Source organism: Chelonia mydas, chromosome 20 (genome assembly GCF_015237465.2).
Source record: "Chelonia mydas isolate rCheMyd1 chromosome 20, rCheMyd1.pri.v2, whole genome shotgun sequence".
Lineage (NCBI taxonomy): Eukaryota > Metazoa > Chordata > Testudines > Cheloniidae > Chelonia > Chelonia mydas.
Genome location: NC_051260.2, coordinates 9,740,104 through 9,760,962, shown reverse-complemented (window position 1 = coordinate 9,760,962; position 20,859 = coordinate 9,740,104).

Here is a 20,859-nt window from a genome sequence, read left to right as displayed (position 1 = left end):
ACTAGGAGGGTGGTGAAGCACTGAAATGGGTTACCTAGGGAGGTGGTGGAATCTCCTTCCTTAGAGGTTTTTAAGGCCTGGCTGGACAAAGCCCTGGTTGGGATGATTTAGTTGGGGTTGGTCCTGCTTTGAGCAGGGGGTTGGACTAGATGACCTCCTGAGGTCCCTTCCAACCCTGATATTCTATGATTCTAATGGGGTCCCGGAAAATCCCCCAGGAGCAGGAAAGTTAATCCCGAGCCCAAATCCAATGGGGGATTCCAGTCTGCCTCCTTCGATCCACTTCCCCAGCAGGCTTCTCCACTCCAGGCCTAAGATGTGGTGTGGCTGTTTAACAGCCATCGCATCCCACCCCAGGGGTGGCCGCATCCTAGAGGTGGATGAGTCAATGTCTGCGGGCAAGCCTGCGGGCTGTTTTATACAGGAGAGCCACTCACAATCCCCTTCTGGCCTGAAATATCCCTGGGGCTGCAGGGCTGACAGCTGGGGCCTTCTGCCTGGTGTGCCCTGGGCCCACTTGGTACCAAGTGCCACTTGTGCCCATCTGGGCAACCTGGCAGACTGAGCTGGTGCAGTTTGGGTTTGTTGCTATTGGGTAAGTGTCCGCAATGAGCCGGAACCAAGTGCCCCCAGATCACTGAGACCTGAATGGGCCATGGAGACGCCTCTAGCCCCTCTTCCCAGGAGCAGGTCCCTCCAGAGCAGGGCTGGTCAGCATCACCCCGGCTCTGTGTGGAATTGCCAGACCCAAGTTCCATCTAGTCGAGCATCCTGCCTCTGACTGTGGCCGGTGCCAGGTGCTGCAGAGGCAGATATAAGCAGGCTACAGTAGCAGATGTGGGATAATCTGCCCCCCACATTACGTCTGATCTTGGTCACTGATAGATTTAGGCTTAAACCCCAAAGCCCAAGGTTTAATATCGCTGCCCACGTCAGCATTCACTCTTCTAACTCTGGCTAGTCCTGCTATCCACCGAAATGTCCCCCTTTGGGAGTGCTTGCCCTCAGTGACTTCCTGTGGCAGGGAGTTCCACAGTCCAATTGCCCTTTGTGTGAGAAAGTGTTGCCTCTCATCCCCTTTGAAATCCCCACCATTCACTTTCATTGACTGTGCCCTTGTTCTTGAGCGGGTGAAAGGCAGGATGTGTCTCCAGGGGCTGTCAGCCCTTAGTGCGAATTCCCCTTAGGACTGGATGGACAACGAAGGGAATGTGGCTCCAGTGGGAGAAAGGGACGTCTGGTATAGACCCTTTGCAGCCCAGTCAGTGTGTGGCCTCCAGGCTCCCCCCAAGGCCGCAACACGAACTCATGCACTGGGCTAGTGAAGCTGGAGGTGAGACCGGCCCCTCTGAGAGCCAAGCTGAGCTGGTCATGGGTGGGAAGTGGCTGTTGCAGGCATCCCAAGGAGTTGGGGGAGCTCCGTGGGTTGCCCACTTGGCTGTGGGGCAGGATGCAGCTAGGGACCCTCCAAGGGGACAAATTCCAGGGAGCTGGAGCCACCGAGGAGAGAGGGCGGGAGGTGGAAGCAGGAGGCACCGTACCCAATTCTGCTGCCCATCCCATGGCACAGGAAGATACTAAGACATGGAGAGGGGCCATACTTCAGCAAATGAGCGGGTCCGATAATGCCCAGGCTCTGCTTCCCATCTCATGCTGCTTTCCCCAGGTGCCCATGATTACTGAGTCTTCATAGTCAGTATTATTTTTATTACAGTAGCTCCTCAGAGCCTCAGGACTCAATTGTGCTAGGTGCTGTACATTGTTTATTAGGTGTAGTACGGTAAGACCTAGCAGCCCCAGTCCTGGCCAAGGATCCCACTGCGCTAGGCGCTGTACAAACACACAACAAAACAGACGGTTCCTGCCCCAAAGAGCTTCCAGTCGAAATAAGCCAAGAAATGCAAGGTGCCAACAGATGGGGGAGCACGAGCTGATGGGACCATGCTGGGTGGGGCAACGGGCAGCAGTTTCAGCCCCCCACTGCCCACATGTCTGCAAGCCTTTCGGAGGCAGAATTGCAAGGAGAGATTGAAGGAGGAACAGGGGGCGCTGCAGGTGGGTAGGGGAAAGTTGGCCCAGGGGTTAGGGTGCTAGCCTGGGGTCTGAGGAGAGCTGAGGCCAAGGCCATGCTCTGCCATGGATTTTCCCTGTGACTTTGAATTCAATGGATCTTAGGAGCCCAAAGACCTTGCACCTGGGCCTTAGCCTCTCCCTGCCTCAGTCTCCCATCTGTACAATGGGGCTGCCTCACAAGGCTGAATACACCCAAGACTGTGAGATGCTCTCGTACTAGGGAGATGGGGGCCAGATAAGTACCACAGACAGAGGAGGGATATGATGAGAGGCAACATGGGAAAAAGCCCAAAGCTGCTTCATTCCCCAGATTTGCCTCCTGGGGGGAGCCCCAATCCTGCCCAGAACCATCCTCAGGGTTTAGGGAGCGACTCTTGTTTGATCCTTCTTCCGATTCACCCCCTATGTTTGAACCCAGCTGTCCCTAGGACCCCTCCCCACCCCCACAAATCCCAAAAGGGGATGCGGCAGAGGGTGCAACCGGTGCAGGGCTGGGCCTGCGTCTTCCGCAGGGCTCGGCTCTCCCAGCGCTGGTGCGGATAACGACAAAATCCATTTTTATCACCCCTTGGCTTTTATGGTCCCTTTAAAATATAACAGCAAATCATTGAGGAATTCATTAGCCCCAAGCACACCCCTCCCCCGGCCCCTTCTTTTCTTTTCTTCTCTCTTTTTTTTTCTTTTTTTGGCCGTTGTGTGTGTGTAATTTTATTTAATTAGAAATGTAAAATACAAAGGCCCAGCGGGCAGGTGAGGTGGGACCGGGGTAGGGGGGAGAGGGCAGCAGCAGGGTGGGGCGGGGGGGGGGGGGCAGCACTGGCCTGGGGGCTGAGTAATAGCCCAACAAGGGCCTGATTTACAGTGGCGCAGATGGAGGGTTTGCCCTTGTATAACCAATAGTAATGGAGTGTTACAATCCGAGTCTTAAGCACAATGGCTGACCTGGGATACATAGATCATTAATACTACCTGCACCGCGGCTGCAGAAATTATCCAGGGGGAGGAAGATGGAAAACGCAGCAGAGACAGCGCCAGGGGGACGGAGAAGACATGGCCAGCTTAAATGGTACCCGGTGCACAGGCCGAGGGGTAGGAGGGCTCATCCCTGGGGGAGATTGGCTGGTGCTAGGATGCCATTGGGGTGAGGGGGGCATTAGAGGATGCCCTGGGTAGGGGGACACAGGAAATGAGGGACAGTGGCGGAAGCAACGGGGGTTTTGAAGCCGAGCAATCACTGAATCAGGGAAAGTATCTAGCACCCTGGATCTCCATGGCCTCAGGCCCCCTGCCCCCTCCCTCCACCTCCATGCAGACAGGGCCTTGTGCATCTGGCTGCAGCAACCCATCCAGAGCCCAGGAGACAGAGCTCGGCTCATCTCCAGACCTGGCAGCACCTGGTAGGGAGCATGGCCTCCCCCGCCCCCATGAGAAACATCTGCTGCCTATTCTTAGCATAGTGTCCCAAACCCCGCGGTACTTGGGTGGGGGTGGGGGTACTCCTGTTTCTGGGAGTCTGCACGCGTCTCCGGTGCTGCCAACACTCCCATTTTGCTGTGTCTCATGGGCTTTGGTGGTTTTTCTTCAGGCACCAGCTTCTGGAGTCAGGTGATGACAGGAGAATCCAAGAAAAGAACCCAACACCTGTGTGTATATATATATATATATTTAATCTTCTGATTTTTCAGCAGGTCTCATCATTTTTGAAGGTCTGAGTCACTCGTGCATTTGAAATGCTTGAGATCATTTAAGCTGCGCATATTTCGATAGATCGATAGATGAGGTCAGGTGTATTCCAGAAAATCGTAGTCTGTGACTTTACCCTTCCCCCAATTACATCCCAGAACTCCTTCCCATAGCCCACCCCACCTCCCCCTTACATAGTCCATTCCACCTCTCCAGTTTCACACAGCGCCCCCTGACATAGCCCCATCCCACCTCCACCCCAGCACCCACTGCCGTAACCCCGTCCCCCACCTCCATCCCAGCACCCCTGCCATAACCCCACCCCCACATTTCCACCTCCACCCCAGCACCCACGGCCGTAACCCCATCCCCCACCTCCATCCCAGCACCCCCGAGGCCCTGCCTTTGCACCACCCATTCCCCCAAGACCTCTCCCTGGCACCACATCTTCCCACAAGGCCATGCCCTCACACCACCCCTTCCCCCAAGACTCCATCACCTACTCATTCCTCTCTGTCCCCTTCCCCCCATCATTCGCCCTTACAGCCGGTAAAAATTGATGGGGCCATGGCTTCTGCCTCTGTAGAAGGGGGACCAATCTTCTCCGGGACAGGCTGGCTAGAGTAGCCAGGAGGGCATTAAACTGGTAACAAAAGTGGAGAGTAAAAAGAGGGAGAATCTGAGCACTCAGGACAAAATCGAGATGTTGCGAACAAAACTAATCAAGGAACCAAAGGAGACGAAGAGAAGAAATTCTTTCACTGCCTGCACACCAATGCTAGGAGCCTGGGTGACAAACAAGAGGAACTGAAATTGCTCATTGATGAGCATAAATTTGATCTAATTGGTATTAGTGAAACCTGGTGGGATGATTGCCATGAGTGCAATGTTAAAATCAATGGTTTATAACCTATTTAAGAAGGCTCGAGTGGACAAAATTGGTGGGGGGAGTGGCACTCTCTGTCATAAATGGCATTACCTGTTTCCGAGTCATTGACGGCTTGGAAGAAAATGATCTTGAATGCGTATGTATCAATGTCCTAACTGATAAAGCACAGAATGGGGTATAGTTGGTGTCTGCTACAGGCCATCAAATCACACTGGGGAACAGGCTGACCGCCTCCTTACGCACCTATCTGTAACACGTAGGGGGAAAAGCTGCCTGTTTATGGGGGATTTCAATCTGAGTGACATATGTTGGCGGTCTCATGCTGCCAGTACTAAAACATCCTTGGAATTTCTAAATATTCTAGATGGCAATGTCCTAACTCAAAAAGTGTTACAGCCAACACAGGGGAATTCTATATTAAACCTTCTCCTAACGGTTAAACAGGAACTGATCACAGAATCAAAAATTATGAGAGCTTAGGTACAAGTGACCATGATTTGATCACATTTATAGAATGCAAACAGAATAAAGTCCAGACCAGTGATATACATATTTGGTGCTTTAAAAGGGTTAGTTTCACAAAGCCAAAAACAATTATGAGCCAAATCAGCTGGGAGGAAGAATTTAATCAGAAAAAATGTGAATGATAATTGAGACTTGGTTAAGAACACTTTACTAGATGTCCAAAAAGCCACAATCCCACAATAAAGGAAGAAGGCCATATTGGTTAAAAAATGACCTGGTTTAGAGGGGAAGTAAAGGCAGCTATTAAATTTATATATATATATATATATAACAAATGGAAGAAAGGGGAAGTTGATAGTAGTGAATATAAATCAGAAGTTAGGAATTGTAGAAAATTGATAAGAGAAGCAAAGGGACACAAGGAGAAATCTATGGCCAGCAAAGTTAAGGACAATAAGGAGTTTTTAAAGTATATTAGGAACAAAAAGAATCCTAACAATAGTAGTGGTGCATTACTAGATGGAAATGGTAGCATTATCAACAACAACGCAGAAAAAGCAGACGAGTTCAGTAAATATTTCTGTTCTGTATTTGGGGGAAACAGATTTTGTCGTCATATCATATAACATGCTTTCCAGTCCACTAGTGTCTCAGGAGGATGTTAAACAGCAGCTACTAAAGTTAGATATTTTTAAATCAGCAGATCCAGGAAACTTGCATCCAAGAGATTTAAGAGGGTTGGCTGAGGAACTTGCTGTACCATTAACGCAGTTTTTCAATAAGTCTTGGAACACCAGGAAAGTTCCAGAAGACTGGAAAGAAACTAATGGTGTGCCAATATTTAAAAAGGGTAAATGGGATGACCCAGGTAATTATAGGTGTATCAGCCTGACATTGACCCTGAGTAAGACAATGGAGTGACTATTACGAGACTCAATTAATAAAAAATTTAAGGAAGGTAATGTAATTAATGCCAATTAGCATGGGTTTGTGGAAATGGATCCTGTCAAACTAACTTGATATCTTTTTTTGATGAGATTGCAAGTTTGGCTGATAAAGGTAATAGCGTTGATTTAATATATTTAGACTTCTGTAAGGCATTTGACTAGGTACCCCATGCCACTTTGTTTAAAAACACAAAAAGATATAAAATTAACATGGCACACATAAAATGGATTAGAAACTGGCTAACTGATAGATCTCCAGATGTAACAGGTGGGGAATCACCATCGAGCTGGTGTGCTTTCACTGGAGTCCGGCAGAGATGAGTTTGTGGCCCTACACTATATAACATTTTTATTAATGCCCTGGAAGAAAACATAAAATCATCACTGATAAAGTTTGTAGAGGACACAAAAACTGGGGGAGTGGTAAATAATGAAGAAGACAGGTCACTGATACAGAGCGAGCTGGCTCGCTTCGTAAGCTGGGTGCATACAGACGATATGCATTTTAATGTGGCTAAATATAAATGTATATATCTAGAAATAAAGAATGTAACAAAGAATATAAATGTATATATCTAGAAACACTTACACTACGGGGGACTCTATCCTGGGAAGCCGTGAAAAAGATTTGGGGATTGTGGTTATAATCAGCTAAACATGATCTCCCAGTGCAACACTGTTGCCAAAAAGGCTAATGCGATCCTTGGATGTATAAACAGGGGAATATGGTGTAGGAGTAGTGAGGTTGTTTGACCTCTATATTTGGCACTGATGTGCTCACTACTGGACCATTGTGTCTAGTTCTGGTGCCCACAGTTCAAGAAGGATGTTGATAAATTGGAGAGGGTTCAGAGCAGAGCCCGGCACCAGTACTGGGATCCCACAGGTCCCGCAGGACCCGCTGCCATAAAAGCAGGTGTTAGGGCTTAAATTCAGCCAGAGCCATCTGGAGCAGAGCTCCGGTAACTATTTTCAGACCTGTGGGAGCCATGGCACCTCCTGCAGGGTTGACACCCTCAGTCCTGGCGCATCCCACAGGGCTACAGCCCTGAGCCCTGGCGGCCCACCCTGTGGGGCTAAAGCCCCAAGACCCCCCTGCCCCACAGCTCAAGCCCGGAGCCCCGAATGAGGAGCAGGCATGGGGGGCTCTGGGAAATACTCTTTGAGAATTGAAGCCCTGGCGGGAGTGGGTGAAATGTACTTGGTTGCGGGTGCGATTGGGTAGGCAAAAAACCAGACTGCGGTAATTTGCGGGAAAACACTAAATCTTTTTATTTTAAACGAAGGTTTTAATTCTTAAATGTAAGCGAGGGATTGATTTTTTTATGTCTATTATAACAGGAGTTAAAATATTTTATATGGTTTAAGTAAGATTTGTTTTCTTCTTGTAGTGGTAAAAATAGTGTCTGATTTCCGTTTATATATATAATATATTAACTGACCATTTTTTGTTGTGGGGTTTTTTCTTTCATAGCATGGGGGAATCTGTCTCTCTTGTGGGATTTGCGGGATCAAAGGTTTTTGCGACTGGAGGGTGGGATAATAATGCAAGAAACAATGTGGGAGCGGGTGAGAACGGGAGTGGGGTTTGCGGGCAGGATGGGACTGGGGTTAAACAAACAGTCCTGTGCAGGGCTCTAGTTCAGGGAAGAGCCACGAGAATGATTAAAGGAGTCGATGCTTTATAGTGATAGACTCAAGGAGCTCAATCTAGTTTACCAAAGAGACGATTAAGAGGTGACTTGATTACTGTCTACAGGTACCTACAAGGGGGAAAAAATATTTGATAGTGGGCTCTTCAATCTAGCTGAGAAAGGCCTAACACGATCCAATAGCTGGAAGTTGAAGCGAGACAAATCCAGACTGGAAATAAGGTGGACGTTTTTAACGGTGAGCGTAATTGAGCTTTGGAACAGCTACCGAGAGTCATGGTGGATTCTCCCCCACTGACCTTTTTTAAATCCGGGGGGGATGTTTTTCTAGGAGAGCTGCTCTAGGAATTATTTGGGGGCAGGTCTCTGGACTATGTTATGCAGAAGATCAGACTAGATGATGACAGTGGTCCCTTCGGGCCTTGGAACCTATGACTCTATGAGATTCCACCCCCCAGCCCTCACTGCCATAAGCCCATCCCTTGCCTCCCCCAACTCCAACCCTAGCACTCCCTGCCATGACTCTACCCCATAACCCGCAACTTCATCCCAGCACCCCCTGCCATGACTCCACCCCCATAACCCCCAACTTCACCCCAGCACCCCCTGCCATGACTCCACCCCCACTTCCCCCAACTCCACACCTAGAACCCCCTGCCATAACTCCACCCCCCACCCCCAACTCCACCCCTAGAACTCCCTGCCATGACTCCACCCCCACCTCCCCCAACTCCACCCCAGCACCCCCCACCATAACTCGACCCCCACCCCCAACTTCACCCCTAGCACCCCCTGCCATGACTCGACCCCCCACCCCCAACTCCAGCTCTAGCACCCCCTGCCATGACTCCACCCCCATAACCCCCAACTTCACCCCAGCACCCCACCATGACTCCACCCCCACCTCCCCCAACTTCACCCCAGCACCCCCTACCATGACTCGACCCCCATAACCCCCAACTCCACACCTAGAACCCCCTGCCATGACTCCACCCCCATAACCCCCAACTTCACCCCAGCACGGCTCCCCTAACTTTGCCCAATACTGCTAGCTCTCTCCCCTTCCTGCACATACATTAACACCCCCTCACTCAGCCCCTACCCTAATGTCCCTTCCCCCGGCCCCAGCCCCGGAGCATCCCTGGAAACCTCCCTCTTGCTGCATCTCTCCCCATCAGGAGAAGAAAAATTGCATGCATCCCAAGTGCCAGGATTTGAGGTTGCAGGGGCAGTTTCTGTCTCCCCACCCCAGCAGGCTGCCTCCTTAGCCCCCAGCCGGTAGACAACCCGTGTGTTCTTTGGTCACATCCCCAATAATTACATCGGGGCGGGGAGGTGGATCCAGCAGAAAATGGGACCTAAACCGCAAAATATATGATGTCGTCAAGCCCTCGTGACACCCCTGTTTGTCAGGGGAGCCGAGAAATGTTTTGCCCAGGCAACGGAAAAGCTTTTCTAATGAGGGCCGATCGATATCGCTTACGCCGAGACATCCATCAGGGGCCTTTCTGAGCCGGAGTGTCCTTAGAAACACCTGCTCGGGGGAGGCGGTGCGGGGGAATCATGCATAATTCCTCCTGGGTGCTTCGGGAGAAAACCCCGATAAGATCATCACCCCGAAGGAGAAGGGGCCCGAGATTGATGTGCCCAGAGCCCACGCTGGCGCTGATTCCATTAGGGACAGAGCCTCCGCTCTTGGCTTAAATAAACAGGCCTGTAAATCAGTGCTCCAAGGAGCTGGGGAAATATGGCAGGAGTCGGCAGCCGTTTAACCTCGGGAGGACGGCACAGCTCCCTTCTCCGAGGACCCCTCTCCTCTCCCTGTCTCTCCTGCGCCAGCGAGGAGCTGTGGGTGGGAGATTGGCAAAGGATGGGCTGCGGGTCCAGTCAGGGAGGCGCAGTTCAAGGCTGCTCCTGGCCCCAATCAGGCTAGCGCAGAGGTCCCCAAACTGTAGAGTGCGCCCCCCTGGCAGGGGCGGGGGGGTGGAGGACTATTCGGAGGGGTGCTCAGGAGCGCCACCCAGCCCCGCTGCACCCCCAGCTCTGCTCCGGCCCTGACTCCCAGCCACGGCCCAATCCCCCAACCACCGCTCCACTCCCAGCCCTGGCCCCACACTCACCTTGGCCCCGAGCTGCGACACTGTTCCCACCCCACAGCCACCGTCCCCAGCCACAGCTCCATTCCCGGCCACAGGCCCACCCCCAGTTGCAGCCCCAGCCTCGGCCCCCTGGCCCCTGGCCGTGCCCCCCCCCCAGCCATGGCCCCGCTACCAGCCCCAGCTCCCGGGGGGATGCACAGACATGGGTAAGGGGGGGCACAACCGTGAAAAGTTTGGGGCCCACTTCGCCTTGTGCAAGGCTGGTCTTGGGCAGCGACGGGACCTCAGGAGGGGGTAGGGAGTGGGGTCAGGGTCCCACCACCTGGGGGATGGGACTCAGCTCCCCCTAGTGGAGGGGGCAAGGTGGTGACCAGGTGCCTCGCCCCTCTGGTCCCACTGCCAGAGGGGAGATTGCGCCAGTCCACAAGGGCCAGAGCTTGTGGTAGAACCACCAGGGCCGGGCGCCCTGAGCGGGGGCTGGCTCCCCACATGCTGTGGGCCTGACTGCTTCCCCCCAGCCCCACCCCCGGACACTCGAGGCACCAAACAACAGCGGTGACCGGCAGGCAGCTCACTGCAGAGGGCTCACTTTTCTGTGGGTGATGGAGGGTGGAAGTCGAAGGAGGTGGGGAGTCTTAATGGGCATCTGCTCATGCCCTTGTGTGAGTCACTCCACCGCTCCACCGCTCGTGCCTCAGTTTCCCCTCCCACCCTTTGTCGATTAGCCTGTGAGCTCCTTGGGGCAGGGACTGTCTCTCGCGCTGGGTCTGTGCAGCACCTGGCCCAAGGGGGCCCTGGTCTCAGTTGGCATCTGCAGGCCCTACTGCAGTATAAATGATAATCAAGTACGGGGGCTTTGGTTAAATGCTGACACCATCAAGCACCCCCCAGGTGAGTCCCCAACACATCTTCCTGCAGCACCACTGGTCTCGCAGCAAGCCCAGCACTGATTAGCCTATGGACCCTTGTTCCCTGCGGTCTACCATTATGGCAGCCTCCCACCCTATCCACAGGTCTGTCCCACCAGTGCACTGCCGGCTGAGGGCCATGCCCAGCCCCGCCCCGCTGGGTACAGCCATCAGCGGCTGCCCTGTTACATCACAAACCCCTGTCTCATTTGCCAGGCCCTGCGCTCCGGGGGCCCAGATTTCTCCCTCCCCTTTAACATCTGGAGTTTGGCATCAGAGCGGTTTCCCTGCCTGCAGCAATCTGTGGCCCCAAAGGCCGCAGCATCTGAGTGCCTCACACACATGCCACCAAGTATTATCCGTGGGGAACTGAGGCAAAGTGAGATTAAGGCCCAGCTCCTCCAAGGTAGGTAGACATGTAACGCTCCTTGATCTATCTTTGCAGATCTGGCCTAAATGAGTTGCCAAGGGTCACACAGGGAGTTGGTGGCGGAGTAGGGGGCTGAATCCCCACTCAGCCAGGAGCCAGACAAGCAATTTAACCACTCACCCATCCTTGATCCTTGCAGCTTTTCTGTACAGCAAGACTACCTACCCAACCACTGCACACACATACGCGCATGTGGATCACCAGGGTTTAAAGGGAACAGTTAAGGAAGATGAGGACATTGTTGAGAACCTCAATGGCTTCGTTGCATCAGTCCTCAGCATGGCAAATGTTGCGGAGATTCCTCCCCCAGGAGCGGCGGAAGCGCCCTAAAAATGGGGAGGGGGCACAGGCACCCAAACCATGTCCCTAGCCCCCTCGCACCACCCCTTCTCCCTGAGACCCCGCCCTCACTGCTCATTCCCCCCAAACTCCCATCCTCGCACCATCCCTTCCCCAAGACCCTGCTCCTGAACTGTCCATTCCCCTGAGGTCCCGCCCCTGCGCTGCCCCTTCCCATCCCACAGGAACCAGGGGTCAACCAATGAAATTAACAGGCCGCAGGTTTAAAACAAACAGAAGGAAGTTCACACAGCACACAGTCAGCCTGGGGGACTTGTTGCCAGGGGATGTTGTGGAGGTCAAAAGCATTACTGCATTCAGAAAAGAATTAGACAAGTTGATGGAGGACAGGTCCGTCAATGGCTATTAGCCAAGATGGTCAGGGACACAACCCCATGCTCTGGGTGTCCCTAAGCCTCTGACTGCCAACAGCTGGGACTGGACAACAGGGGATGGATCACTCAGATTTGCCCTGTTCTGTTCCTCCCCTCTGAAGCATCTGCATTGGCCACTGGATACTGGGCTAGATGGACCACTGGTCTGACCCAGTATGACCATTCATATGTTCTTATACGATTCAATGGTGAGACCTCTTCTAGTCTTCTGGACCCTGTGTGCAGCCCAGGTCACCCTGTCTCCAAAAGGATGTTGCAGAACTAGAGGGTGTTCAAAGAAGATGATTCAAAGGCCGGGAAACACTCTTATGGAGGGAAATTGAAAAAACGAGGCTTGTTACCTGAGAGGGGAGTTGGACATGACAAGTATCTAGAAAATAATGACTGGCCTAGAGAAGGGAGATCGGGAGCTTCCTTTCTCCCAGCCTCACAACACAACCAGAAGGGCTAGCAACTTACTATTATTTTAAATAAGAATGCTGAAATTCTGACGGTTTCTGGGAACTTTCAGGGGCTTTAAAAATACACCAAAAATAGCAAGAATTGGAAAAACTACTTTTTGGGCTGAGAGTTCAAAAAGAGGTGTTAGCTGGCCTGCTGTTTGTGACCACCTCTGTCCCAGGACTGGTATAGGTAGTGTGGATAAACAACTTGCACTAATACCCAGGTACTGTCACTGAGATCTCCTCTGATGGGAAACCAAGCAGCCAGGCCCTGACTCCTGCTGCCATTTAGCAGAGGAGTGGCATTAGCCACGTGTTTTGCCAACAGTTTCGCTTCAACATACAAATTTCAGAGACCAACCGAAGGCCAGTGAACCTGGGTTACAGATCTGCTCCTTGGCAGCCAACTTCCCCCGACTGGCTCCATTAAGACTGAGTTTGTGTTCGTCAGATGGCCCACTGTCCTACAGAACCAGCCTGGGGAGGTTGTAGAATCTCCATCACTGGAGGTTTTTAAAACCAGGTCAGACAAACACCTGTCAGGTCAGAAAAACACCTGGTTCCCAGGCCCAGCTCTGGGCAATCTCTGTTTTTCTCCCCACTCCCTGTCTATTGAGTCAATGGTGTCTTTGGGTCAAGGACTGCCCCCCACTCTGGGTCAGTGCAGCCCCAAACACTACAGGGCCCTGATCTTGGTTGGGGCTGTTGCCTTATGACTAGTTTGGGGTGCACTCTGCACTTGCCGCTAATAAGAGGTTCATTCTTGGGCAGCTGCTCGGAGATTGATTTTGGAGGAGACGACCGGTGAGTTTTATTCAATATAAGCAAAATCACAGCACTAGAAAAACAAGATCGGGATGACGGCAGCATCTGCATCACGGATATGGATCAGCGAGGACACAGCCGGGCTGTGGGTTCCCCTTAAGGTGAGAGAAGCATTAAGGTTGCCCCCGTCCTGCCACCCCAGGATCCCGTTGAGGGTCAGGTTTGATTCCCTTTCATGCACCTATTCCTTACGCCCTCCTATCTCGGAGGCCCTCTTTGATAACATCCTGGCCTCTTGTCCGTCTCTGTCATTCCCGCTGCCTGTTCTGGGGAATCCAGCTGTTGTTGGCTGCATTTGCAACAGATTGCATGGTACCGTGCAATGTGGTTAGAGAAGTCCCAAAATCGGGCTCAATCAAGCTTTAGCTAGTTGCTAACAGTCTATTGCAAGATACGTATTGCCACCTCTTATGATCCAAGGTTACTAATTTATACTGAGCCTATATGTTGCTTTATGCTAACGACTACTACGGCTAAACCTCAGACTAAATGCTTAGCCTCAGAGTCAGACTCCCTGCAAAGCCCATGTTAAAGTTTGAAGTTTCTTTGCTTATTCCTGCTTGCTTTGTAGCTTTAGTGACTATCTAAGATATCAATGATTCTTTACCCTGTCCCCTGAGCTCAGGTCATGGGTCAAAGGTTAACAGGGCCTTTTGCTGCCCCCAGACTAGAAATAAGAATCACCATGCTTCTGGCCACCTGCTCCTTGCGTGGGCAAAGATCCATTAAAGGGAAATGGTGCCCTGAGCCCGGTGAATCGGAGACACGGCAGAAACCATGCTCCCTCGCCCGAACGGCTACCCGCTTCCCGAGCCGTTGACCATCAGAACGTCTTTCAGCGGGGAGTTCCACTGGTCATAGAATCATAGAATATCAGATTGGAAGGGACCTCAGGAGTCCAACCCCCTGCTCAAAGCAGGACCAATCCCCAACTAAATCAAGGTGGCACCCCAGGGCTCCAGCAGGGCTGGAGTTTGGCACGAGTATGGCAGAGAAGCAGGCAGCTGAGCACGCACACACACACACACACACACGCATGCACACACATATACACACACGCACACACACGGAAGGAGGGCATTCAGCATCCTGTGCCAGTGTGGGGGAAGGACAAGTTCCAGGGGTTCTGAGCTGAGAGACAGAGACTCTCTTGGATTTCGAAGGCTCCTTCCACACACATGGCCCTGAGTTCAAGCCCCCCAGTCTGGCCTTAAATCAATAGAGCATCAGGGGATATATTTGTCACTCTGGCAGGGCATTATGTGGCGGGCCCTCCCGGCCATGGCAGCTGGCCGCATGGATCTCCATGAGCTCAGACACTGACCCTGGGGCGTAGGGGGCAAGTCCTGGCAGGGGAGGCTGGAGCCAGGTGAATAAGGCTGGGGAGACCTGGTTGCTGCTACTGCTGAGACCACCTCCCCTCCCCCACCCCACCCCGCTCTGGGCCACTCCCTGCCAGGAGTGAGGGGTGGGGGGATTTACACACCCGAGACTGACGGTCCATTGACCAGGCTGGTGAGTTACAGCTGAGCGTGTTCTGGACGCAACCTGCTAGGAGGGCTCCCGGCTCGCAAATGTCACCCATAACTCAGCGGGACATAACTAGCAATTACAGCTGTCCTCGGGGCTGGGCGCCGGGCCAGGGCAAGAGACAGAATTGCGAGACAGGATTGCCACGCACCAGCGTAGGGAACCCTGACCTCCCCATCCCTTCCCTGGGGCTGATCTTGGGAGTGCGGTGCCCCCAGCTGCTGCGGCGTGGGAATAGGGCCAGGAGCTGTCTGCCGGCATTTCTGATATGCCCATCACCCTGGTATCTGGGCCCTAGACACCCTCTGATCCTGCTGTTGGGGGGACAGGGTAGTGGTCAGACTGGAAGCTGCCTCCTGGTGCTGGGGGGAGCGAGGGGGGCCATCCGAGAGCTGCCTTCCCCATCAGCCCCAGTGCCAGGGTGCAGATGGGCACAACCCAAGAATGTGTGGGTACCTTTCCTGCTGTGCCTATGGCTGGCCCTCTCCCCACACCCCCTTTGTTGAAGCTTTAGGCTCCCCCAGAATGACACACACACACACACACACCCATCTCAGGGCCTACAGCTCCTGTCTCCCACTGGTTCTGGACATTTGATTTACTACCCCTTCCATCTTACCCCAACCTCCGACCCCTCTCCCAGTCCTATCAGTGTCTGCCCTTACCCCAGCTGATCTCCCAGCCTTTGCCCCCCACCCCTCCACTCCCTCCATCCTTCCTCACAGGCCTCCTGCCTGCCTGGGTGTCTCTGTCTCATTTCTGCCCTGCCTCCCCCCCACCCTTGCTGCTGCACCAGCTACTGCAAAGGGGGAGGCTGTTTGCGTGACAGCAGCCAGCACTGGAGCTGCTTGGAAAATGGGGGGATTCCCCCCCGCCCGCCCCACTCCATGGAAAATGTTGATTTGTCAGCAAAAAAAAGAAAACTGAACATTTAGGTGTCGCAGTGCATCATGGGAGTTGTAGTTTGGGCTGGGGAGGCCTCATGCCTTCCTTCTCCTCTATAGGTAAAAAGAAAAGGAGTACTAGTGGCACCTTAGAGACTTACCAATTTATTTGAGCATAAGCTTTCGTGAGCTACAGCTCACTTCATCAGATGCACACTGTAAGGAGAGTGGATCACACCCATTTTTTCATGTTCTGTGTGTATATAAATCTCACCACTGTATTTTCCACTGAATGCATCCGATGAAGTGAGCTGTAGCTCACGAAAGCTCATGCTCAAATAAATTGGTTAGTCTCTAAGGTGCCACAAGTCCTCCTTTTCTTTTTGCGAATACAGACTAACACGGTTGCTACTCTGAAACCTCTATAGGTGGGCTCTCTGGGTGGACTACATCTCCCATGATGCACCACAGTGTCCCATGGGATTTGTAGTTCAAGCACCTCATGCTACTATTCTCCTCTATGGGCCTGGCTCCCTGGCCAGATTACATCTCCCGTGATGCTCCAAGGCGTCCCCTCTTGCTGAGCCATCATGGGATTTGTAATTCACATACCTCATGACCTCATTCTCATCTATGGGCCTGGCTTCTGAGCTGTACTACATCTCCTATGTCAGAGCTAATGTCTCAGGTTCGCAGCAGACTTAGGCAGAGGGCACTGCATTGGTTACCCTTGGGGCAGCTCCTCTCTCTCAGAGTGATTGGCTCAGGCACTCTGCACACTCAGGCAGATATTGCTGTGTCAGTTACACTCAGGTCACATTTCTGAGATTATGTCGAGCAACCAGACTCGTGACTGAGTGGGGCTTTCTTTAAATGCAGCAGGAGAAGGTTCTGTATGGCCATATAGCAGCCTAGTTGTGGCAGGAGCTACTGGACTCATTGATACCAATCCTGGACAAGTGACTGTGTCATCCTGGTCACATGATGGGCTTCCAACAATTAAACCCAGTTCCCTGGTGCTCCAGACCCTGGTTACCCGAGGCCTGCAGGATCCCACTGGGCCCTTGTGTTTTGTTGCATGAAACCAGTTAGCCAGATCCCAGGCCCCTCCCCTTGCCTGGTAAAAAGGAGGGAGTATGATTGAGTGGCCACAGAATAGGCCTGGGAGCCAGGGCTCCTGGGTTCAACTCTTGGCTCTGCTACTTACTGCTTGAACAATTCACTTCCCCTCTCTGGGCCTCAATTTTACCATCAGTAAAATGGGACCAATGATAGTGGCCCACCAAGCTGGGGATGAGGCTCCATTAATAGTTGTGAAGCACTCTGAGCTCAGTTGTGAGCTCAAGCACACACCCGTGAAGGGAAGAAAGGAGGCATACATGCATCTAACCTCTGCAGCTGTGGGGATCAACTGCCATGGGGTTGCCATGGCCCCCTGCCCAGCCACCCATCCCCCCATGCACACAGGTGGTCAGGCAGGGTGGGTGACTCCTACCCCCATACATAGAGTGACCATCCATCCCATTTTTAAAGGGACAGTCCCGTTTTGGGGGACTTTTTCCTATATAGGTGCCTATTACCCCCCACCCCCGTCCCATTTTTTCACAGTTGCTATCTGGTCACCCTACCCATACACAGCTGGGCTGGTGCGGAGGGGGATTCAACCCAGGCTGATATAAAGGGCTGGTGCAGGTGTCTTCCCCCATGAAGGAAGGGGGAAGCGGGGATTGTTAGAGTGTCTCCTTCCCTGCTCCTGAGGCCGTACAGCCCAGCTGGATCGCAGGGTGATGATCCAGCCCTTTAGAGTCTGAGCCCAAAGGTGCTAGGGACCCGCAGGGGGACAGAGCTAAACGGCCTGATGCACAACTTCCAAACCTCGGGGCAACCCACTCCTGGCACTTACAGAGAGGCCAGTGGAGGTGCATGGGGTTGATCCTGGCCTGTTGATCCCGGAGGGGTGTGAGGAGAGTGGCGGGGGGGGGGGGGGCAGTGCTGTGGCTTTACCCCAAGAACCAGCAAAACGGCAAGCACCAGCCCAACAAAAGAACGACACAAACGAGCCCCCTGTTAATGAGGGGGAACTTTATTTGCTCCTGAGATGGAGCATCCGTGAGTTACCGACCTGACGTTTATGAGGAACCAAGCGATAATAAGGCAAGGTTGTTCCCCCCCCCCCCCCCCCCGCCCCCCCGCCGCTGCCCTTGGGTGGTTCTCTACGCCTGCAGAGTTTATTTATTTATTTCCTTCTTAAGGAAAGATTTTATTTCTCAGCAGGGCTGGATCGAAGCAGAGCTACCTCTTCCCCAGCACAGATCCCCCCAGCTTTCCTCTCTGCCACTGTATAGCCTGCTCCAGCATCCCCACCCCCCCCCACCCCCAGCGTTATCACCTCCCTGCAAATTGGAGCGCGCGCCCCCTCTCCTTAGCGCCGGTTGAACTTTTTGTGCCTTGCCAGCGGTTGCAATCCGAGCACATTTGTCTTGTGTCTTATAGGCTGCCGCTGCCTCCTTTTTATTGCAAGCTTGGTAGAGTCCTCCTTGTTAGATTGAATTACATGATTCACTGTTTGATGGTGCTTTTCTATTGCCTTATAAATTTTGTTTATTCCTTCTCTGACCCTTTATTTACAGCCTGGGATTTCTCACCAGATACAAAATAAATTTATAAACAAATCAATTAAATATTTCTTCACAATTTGTCAGCCCCCCCTCCACAAAAGACACACAATATTTCCAAGAGTTATGGCTGCGGGAAGCGTGGTGCACGCTGCACCGGCGCCAGCCAGCCCCACGGCAAAGCCCAGGGCCTCCCAGGTGGCGCGTTCCGCTGAGTCAGCTCGGGTGGCAAGGAGCCGGAGGTTGGTTTCGAGTCACGTCGGTTGGCAGCGGGATGGGGGGCAGGCGGAGGGAGGTTTCTTCATTTCAGAGTAAGGGCAGAGGGTTGGGAATTTTGGAAGAGTTAAGGACGTGGGTGGATGTGACTGGGGGGACGGGGAGAGTCGTTGGTTGTGGGGTAAGGAATGAGATCTGGAAGACTTTGTCTAGGGCAGGAGCAGCCAAAGGGCCTTCCTGTCGGATGGTTGCTTGGTAGTCGGCACGCAGTGAGCTTGGGGGAGGTCTCTGCCCAGTTGGGCCTGGGCTGCAACTCTTGAGCCCATCTGGATCCAATCTGCAACCCATCTCTGTAAGAAAGATAGATAGGTAGAGGGCTCTGGATGGGGATGGATAGGTGGATTGAGGGGGTCTGTATGGGGACAGGTGGATGGATGTAGAGATGGACTGGGAGGTCTGTATGAGGATGTCTGGATGGATTGAGGGGTCTGTATGGGGACGGGTGGATGGATAGATGGATTGAGGGGGTCTGTATGGAGATGGATGGATTGAGGGGTTTGTATGGTGATGGATGAAGGGAGAGAGATTGAGGGGTCTATATGGGGAGGGATGGACTGAGAGGTCTGTATGGCAATGGATGGATGGATGGGTGAATGGATGGATTGAGGGTGTGAATGAGGATAGATAGATAGATAGATAGATAGATAGATAGAGAGAGAGAGAGATAGAGAGATAGATAGATAGATAAGCCCTGGAGGCTCAAAATCTGGGTCTCAGTTTCTCCTTCTCAGAGTTTCTGGATTGGATCTATCATAGGCTGGGTTTCTAGCTGCACTACAGATGCAGAGTGCTGCTTTGGGGTCGCCCTCCAACCAGTGGGGAAACGCATTTTATCCACTCATTGATGCCAAGGCCGGAGGGGAACATTGTGATCAGCTAGTCTGACCTCCTGTATCGCACAGGCCAGAGACCTTCCCCCCCAAAAATTCCTAGGGCAGAACTTTTCGAAAAAGATCTTGTCTTGATTTAAAAATTGTTAGTGATGGAGAATCCCCCAGGACTCTTGATAAGTTAATTACTCTCAGTGTTAAAAATGTATGCCTTATTTCCAGCCTGAATTGGTCTAGCTTCAAATTCCAGCCACTGGCTCTTGTTAGACCTTTGTCTGTTAAACTGAAGAGCCAATTATCCAATAGTTGTTTCTATAGGTACTTACAGACTGTGATCAAGTCACCCTTTCACCCTTTTCACCAGTCTATCACTGTAAGGCAGGTTTACTAATCCTTTCATTATTCTCCTGGCTCTTCTCTGAACCCTCTTCACTTTATCAACCGGCTTGAACTGGGAGCCCCAGAACTGGACACAGGATTCCAGCAGCGGTCGCACTGTGCCAACTACTCGAGATTTCCCTGCTTATGCATCCCAGCATCGCATTAGCCTTTTGGCCACAGCTGAGCTCATGTTCAGCTGATTATCCACCATGACCCCTAAATCTTTTTTAGCATCACTGCATCCCAGGATATAGTCCCCCATCATGGCCTATATTCTTTGTTCCTAGATGTACAAATTTACATTTAACCATATTAAAATGCATGTCGTTTGCATGCACCCAGTTTCCCAAGCGATCCTGATCACTCTGTATCAGTGTTCTGTCCTCTTCATTATTTATCACTCCCTCAGTCTTGGTGTCATCTGCAAACTTCATCAGTGATGATTTTATATTTTCTTGCAGGTCATTGATAAAAATATTAAATAGCATAGGGCCAAGAACTGATCCCTGCAGGCCACTACTAGAAACACACCCGCTCAATGATGTTCCCCATTTACAATTACATTTCGAGACCTATCAGTTAGCCAGTTTTGAATCCATTTAATGTGTGTCATCTTAATTTTAATTTGCCTGAAAAGCCATTGGCAGGAATGCATGGCACCTTCTCCTCCAGTTCCGACACCCTCAGTGCCTGCAGCCCCCCCAGACACCCAGTTTTGCTCTGCAGGGAGGGTGGCCAGGTGCCCGGTTTTTGACCAGAAAGTCCAGTTGAAAAGGAGACCTGACAGTGACACTGACAGTCCAGTGACTGACAGTCTGGTTACTGCTAGCAGGGGAGGCAGGGAGGCACCACCGGGTCATCACCCGCTCCAGCCCCTACTCAGCCAGGGCCAACTACTACCTTGGTCAGGTAGCTGCAGCTCAGCCCACTGCTCTCCAGGCAAGTCGCTCCTGGCCCAGGCTGGGGATGGGTGAGAGGGGAAAAGCAGCAAGCGACAGGGTGGAGTGGGGAAGAGAAGTGGACAGGGGCGGATCCTCAGGGGAAGAGGCAGGACAGGGGCAGGGGCTCAGGGGAAGAGGTGGGGCAGGGGAGGGGCTTTGGGAGAATAGGCGGGGTAGGGGTGGGACCTCGGGGGGAAGAGGCGGGGCAGGGGAGGTTCCAACACTCCTCCTGGAGTGTCCGGTTTTTAAATATT